The sequence below is a fragment of the Acomys minous genome (genome assembly GCF_964271855.1).
Source record: "Acomys minous genome assembly, chromosome: 10".
In the NCBI taxonomy this organism is placed as follows: domain Eukaryota; kingdom Metazoa; phylum Chordata; class Mammalia; order Rodentia; family Muridae; genus Acomys; species Acomys minous.
The window spans coordinates 106,689,301-106,696,502 of NC_140491.1; positions in this window are offsets into that span (position 1 = coordinate 106,689,301).

The window sequence follows — 7,202 nt, forward strand, 5'->3', positions numbered from 1 at the left end:
TGCGCTGCTACATCTGGCTTAAAAGAGAGATGTGTATTCCGCAAACAAGCAGGGTAGCAGCAGAGACTAAGCTGAAGGCAAAGCACACGGGGTCCCAGACTTGAGCCAGTTGACAGTTGAGATTATCTGATGGAGCTTGTGAAAATAATGCGTTTCTCTGGGTCCTCTGAAGGCCGGGAACAAGCTTCTCAAACACTTGGTGGTGAGGCTCATGGCTGCCCTGGCTGAAACCACACTTCAGAGTGAAGAGTGACGCCAGTACTGCCAAAGGGACAGGTTGAATTGGATCCAGATTTTTTTTTTTTTTAAATTAGAGAAAAGTCATCTTAGATTGATTACAAAAATACTTTGTACCTGTGGTAATTTTAAAGCTTACAAACTCTCTGGAGTATTAGGACATTACTTGTGTCAAAAATACAGAGCTATGAAGCAGGTAGTGACATCTTAGCTCTCAGGTAGAGTGACCCAAAGTCACACAGAATTGGAGCTACTGCCTGGGCTGTCCCCGCTGATCGCCGTCCACTGTCCAGGGTGCTCTTGCCTCATCTCCTGAGTGATAGACACAGACTGTGCAGACATGCTTTGCCATTTAACTAGAGGGATTTGGGGGTTTGGTTTGGAAAATATCGTGAGTTATAACATCCCTCTTTGACAGAATTTATCACATTTTCACTCCTGTGTCCCATAAATACATGCATATTTAATACAAAACCCAAGCTGTGCAACATGGCACAAAATAGAATTTTTTTGTTCCAGATCATAGAAACTTGTAGATTGAGGGTGCACCATGGTGGTCATTCCATGACCCTCATGTGAAAGGTGAGGGGCCTGAAACTCAGGTCTTACTGGCCCAGGAATTTTTAGCTAGTACTACCAAATGTTGGAAAAGACACACCTTATACCTGCTGTTCCTAATTGAGGACTTTGTAAGAAATAATTAGACTGTGTACATGAGTGACATTTATTGAGTGTATTACACTTACTAGCTTTAAATTACATTTTCTTGCAATGATGAAATATTTTGGAATCTTTTGTACAAGTGTCAATAAATGTACTATTTTTACTTGTGAAGTAATTTTTCCTCTCCAAGGAATTAAAGTTTCCCCCCTCTCTATTTAAGAACTAAGAAACGTTTTCAGGTAAGAAGTAAAATTATTTTACTTTAGTCTCTTTTTAAGGTGTAGGACCTTTTTGCTTTGTTGTCATGGTAATGGATGGAAAACTGTGTGAAAATTTTCTGGGAAGGTCTTTTCAGAGTTACTTTTAAAGATACCTAAAAGGTTTTTAGATTCTTAAGGCGAGCTGTTCTGTCTCCCAGCATTAAATTTATGTGGTGTAGATATAAAAATAGATTAGCAGTCGAGGAGTGGATGGCAAGTGGTTTTATAACCTGGGCAGTTAATGAGCGTGCCAGTACATTGTAGGGAAAGGATTGTAAGAAGATTCCACCCTGCAATTCAGAATGCTGGCTGACTTTGGTGCCTTTACACCTAACAATGGTCAGTGTCTTCCGCTGTGTAGTTTCCACATGAAGATACTGAAGCCGAATTCTGCCATAGCAAAATATGTTTTCTTGGTGACAATAAACTGTGAATACATGCATCAGCTCTTTTTAAAATAAATTTGAAGAAGCCAGGCATGGTGGTGCACGCCTGTAATCCCAGCACTGGGGAGGCCGAGGCAGGCGGATCGCTGTGTCTGAGGCTAGCCTGGTCTATGAAGCAAGTCCAAGACAGCTACACAGAGACACCCTGTCTTGAAAAACAAAACAAAACAAAACAGCAAAATAAATAAATTTGAGTCACTTAAGGGCTTTTAGAAATAGACTCATGTCTTTTAAACAGTGCATCTGTAAATGTTTTAAAAAAATTGTAACTAGTTGCCAACACACTGCTTAACAAGTAAAAGCAATAGCCGCCAAGCCTGGGTTAGAGTAAGGGGTGTAGGGTTAGAGCTCTTTCCTCAGCACACGTGGTGGAAGACGACCAGCCACCCCTGTGTGTTGTCTGTGGATCTGTACATGTGCACTGTGCACATGGCCCACCCACACATAGCCCACAAAATAAGTGAAACTTAACTGTAGCCCGTGTCTTACGCTCTCTCAACTGCTCTAATAGAAGTGTTTGAGGCAGGCTTCTGACGTTTCTAGTGCCATGGAGAAAGCCGGTGCTAGAGCTTGTGGGGCTTCACTGACCCTAGATTTCCGTTTCCTGATATACCGGCCAATGGCTGAGGCTTACTGCATAGATGGAGGGAAACACACACAAATATCCACATCGCTAACAACTGCAGAAGGAGGGGCAAGAGTTGTGTGGTTCTGTGGACCGCTGTGATTGGCTCACTAGGGAGGAACCCCAGCCAATAAACTTCTTTGAGTTTATGTCATCGCTCTTACAAGGATAGGTGGCCAGGGTTATGTCTGGTTGTTTTCACTGGAGGAACTACTCATTATATCTGATTAATTTGTGGTCTCAATACTATTAATTTTCTCACAGTCAAAACCAAGGCACATTAAAAAAAAAATAATACAATTAATGCTTTGTGAAGGTTTTTTTTTAATGTCAGAAATGAATGCATTCCTATTTTACATAATCCTGATGTTCTTCAGTTACTGTATTATTTGTTCTACTCTCATGGTTGGAAATAATTAAACATTGTACTGCCCACTCTTGTCTGTTTTTGGCTTCTTAAAGTTTTCACTCAGCTAGGGACACAGAGCTCTTGCCTTGCGTTATGACTCCCTGGATTTAAGCGCTGCTACCACAAACACCAAACATGGTGGCATATGCTGGAAATCCAGGGGCAAATGCCTGTAATCTTTGGGTTACAGGGAAGGCAGAAGTGGGATGATCAGGAGTTCAAGGTCATCTTCAGCTACATAATGAGCTCGAGGTCATTCTGGGATATTTTAGGCCCTGTTTGTTTTCCTTCTTTTTACCGTGTCATTTTGCTAGCGTGGTCCAGTCCCGAAAGACTGCGGACAGTCAGCCTGGAGAAGCCAATTGCTCTAAACTACCTCTTGGACATACTTGCTTCAAAGGAGTGTTCTAAACCAGCCTAAATGAAAGTCAACCTGCTTATATTTTAAGCTCCCTAAATTGAACATCCAAGGTGAAAAACTCATTGTTTTAAAAATGAGAATTGGGTAAGTGATATGGTTCTTTCCTGAGCCACTGCTACTCATGCTTTTTCCTAAGATATATTTTGAGGCGGCTGAGCATCATAGCTGGCCATTCCTGACCCTGTGTCAAACTGAATAAGACTCTTTGTTACCCCAAGACACAGACTCTGAGGCGGCGTGGCTGCCGCTGCAACCACAGGCTGTCTCCTGGGCCAAGCTCTGCTGATAACTACTGTACAGTCATGTGACGGAGTGGGTAGGACAGTCATGTGACGGAGTGGGTAGGACAGTCATGTGATGGAGTGGGTAGGACAGTCATGTGATGGAGTGGGTAGGATAGTCATGTGATGGAGTGGGTAGGACAGTCATGTGATGGAGTGGGTAGGACAGTCATGTGATGGAGTGGGTAGGACAGTCATGTGATGGAGTGGGGTAGGACAGTCATGTGATGGAGTGGGTAGGACAGTCATGTGATGGAGTGGATAGGACAGTCATGTGATGGAGTGGATAGGACAGTCATGTGATGGAGTAGGTAGGACAGTCATGTGATGGAGTGGGATAGGACAGTCATGTGACGGGGTGGATAGGACAGTCATGTGATGGAGTGGATAGGACAGTCATGTGACGGGGTGGGTAGGACAGTCGTGTGATGGGGTGGATAGGACAGTCATGTGACGGGGTGGATAGGACAGTCATGTGACGGGGTGGATAGGACAGTCATGTGATGGAGTGGATAGGACAGTCATGTGACGGGGTGGATAGGACAGTTATGTGACGGGGTGGATAGGACAGTCATGTGACGGGGTGGATAGGACAGTCATGTGACGGGGTGGATAGGACAGTCATGTGATGGAGTGGGTAGGACAGTCATGTGATGGAGTGGGTAGGACAGTCATGTGATGGAGTGGGTAGGACAGTCATGTGATGGAGTGGATAGGACAGTCATGTGATGGAGTGGATAGGACAGTCATGTGATGGAGTGGGTAGGACAGTCATGTGATGGAGTGGATAGGACAGTCATGTGACGGGGTGGATAGGACAGTCATGTGATGGAGTGGGTAGGACAGTCATGTGATGGAGTGGGTAGGACAGTCATGTGATGGAGTGGGTAGGACAGTCATGTGATGGAGTGGATAGGACAGTCATGTGATGGAGTGGGTAGGACAGTCATGTGATGGAGTGGATAGGACAGTCATGTGACGGGGTGGATAGGACAGTCATGTGATGGAGTGGGTAGGACAGTCATGTGATGGAGTGGGTAGGACAGTCATGTGATGGAGTGGGTAGGACAGTCATGTGATGGAGTGGATAGGACAGTCATGTGATGGAGTGGGTAGGACAGTCATGTGATGGAGTGGATAGGACAGTCATGTGACGGGGTGGATAGGACAGTCATGTGATGGAGTGGATAGGACAGTCATGTGATGGAGTGGATAGGACAGTCATGTGATGGAGTGGGTAGGACAGTCATGTGATGGAGTGGATAGGACAGTCATGTGACGGGGTGGATAGGACAGTCATGTGATGGAGTGGGTAGGACAGTCATGTGATGGAGTGGGTAGGACAGTCATGTGATGGAGTGGGTAGGACAGTCATGTGATGGAGTGGATAGGACAGTCATGTGATGGAGTGGGTAGGACAGTCATGTGATGGAGTGGATAGGACAGTCATGTGACGGGGTGGATAGGACAGTCATGTGATGGAGTGGATAGGACAGTCATGTGATGGAGTGGATAGGACAGTCATGTGATGGAGTGGGTAGGACAGTCATGTGATGGAGTGGGTAGGACAGTCATGTGATGGAGTGGATAGGACAGTCATGTGATGGAGTGGATAGGACAGTCATGTGATGGAGTGGGTAGGACAGTCATGTGATGGAGTGGGTAGGACAGTCATGTGATGGAGTGGATAGGACAGTCATGTGATGGAGTGGATAGGACAGTCATGTGACGGGGTGGATAGGACAGTCATGTGATGGAGTGGATAGGACAGTCATGTGATGGAGTGGGTAGGACAGTCATGTGATGGAGTGGATAGGACAGTCATGTGATGGAGTGGGTAGGACAGTCATGTGATGGAGTGGGTAGGACAGTCATGTGATGGAGTGGATAGGACAGTCATGTGATGGAGTGGATAGGACAGTCATGTGACGGGGTGGATAGGACAGTCATGTGATGGAGTGGGTAGGACAGTCATGTGATGGAGTGGATAGGACAGTCATGTGATGGAGTGGATAGGACAGTCATGTGATGGAGTGGGTAGGACAGTCATGTGATGGAGTGGGATAGGACAGTCATGTGATGGAGTGGATAGGACAGTCATGTGATGGAGTGGATAGGACAGTCATGTGATGGAGTGGGTAGGACAGTCATGTGATGGAGTGGATAGGACAGTCATGTGATGGAGTGGATAGGACAGTCATGTGATGGAGTGGATAGGACAGTCATGTGATGGAGTGGATAGGACAGTCATGTGATGGGGTGGGTAGGACAGTCATGTGATGGGGTGGGTAGGACAGTCATGTGATGGAGTAGGTAGGACAGTCATGTGATGGAGTGGATAGGACAGTCATGTGACGGGGTGGATAGGACAGTCATGTGATGGAGTGGGTAGGACAGTCATGTGACGGAGTGGGTAGGACAGTCATGTGATGGAGTGGGTAGGACAGTCATGTGATGGAGTGGATAGGACAGTCGTGATGGAGTGGGTAGGACAGTCATGTGATGGAGTGGGAGAGTGGGTAGGACAGTCATGTGATGGAGTGGGTAGGACAGTCATGTGATGGAGTGGGTAGGACAGTCATGTGATGGGGTGGGTAGGAGAGTCATGTGATGGGGTGGGTAGGACAGTCATGTGATGGAGTAGGTAGGACAGTCATGTGATGGAGTAGGTAGGACAGTCATGTGATGGAGTGGGATAGGACAGTCATGTGACGGGGTGGATAGGACAGTCATGTGATGGAGTGGGTAGGACAGTCATGTGATGGAGTGGGTAGGACAGTCATGTGATGGAGTGGATAGGACAGTCATGTGATGGAGTGGGTAGGACAGTCATGTGATGGAGTGGGTAGGACAGTCATGTGATGGAGTGGGTAGGACAGTCATGTGATGGAGTGGGTAGGACAGTCATGTGACGGAGTGGGTAGGACAGTCATGTGATGGAGTAGGTAGGACAGTCATGTGATGGAGTGGGTAGGACAGTCATGTGATGGAGTGGGTAGGACAGTCATGTGATGGTGAATCCCAATGTGACAGGAATGAGGCTGGCCCTGGTCAGAGTGCACAGTCCTAGTGAGAGGTCTGGAAACCTAGCAGGCATCACAGGAGAAAGAGCACCCAGTGGGCGGAGATTACGGCTGCCATTTTGATTTTGAGACTTAAGTGATATTCAGGACATCATCATCTCCAGTGTGTGCACTCCAAGGTGGTTCCTGAGCAATTCCATAGAGGCATGTATTTGTCGATTTTTAATTATCCTTTAATGGTCCTCAATAATTGTACATACCTATGAGATACATAATTGGGTATAGCCATCCTCTCAAGCGTTTATCATTTCTTTGGGGGGATACTCAAAATCCTATTTTTAAGTCTATAATTTTACTAGCTGGTCACCCTGTAGTGTAAAGCACACCAAGGCTCTTCTCGACTGTACGGTTCACCTCATCACTGCCCTCTCTCTGCCCTCTCTTGTCCCTGATGGCCTCAGTCCTATGCTCTCAGATCAACTGACTGGGCACCTGTAGGTGAGTGAGATCACAAAACGTTTGTCTTTCTGCACCCAGCTTACATACCCCAGGTCCATCTGTCTTAACCACATGAGATTTTGTAAAAATGACTTAGTTTTATATATGTGGATGTTTTACCTGCTTGTATTGTCTATGCACCACGTACGTGCTGTGCCACGGAGAGCAGAATACATGCAGAAGTTGGAGTTACAGATGGTTGTGAGCCATCATGTGGGTGCCGAGAATTGAACCTGGGTCCTTTGGAAGAGCAGCTAGTGTTCTGCACTGCTGAGCTGTCTCTCCAGTCGCTGTGGACTTCAGTGTTTTTAATGGCAGAAGTGTATTCCACTGTATACG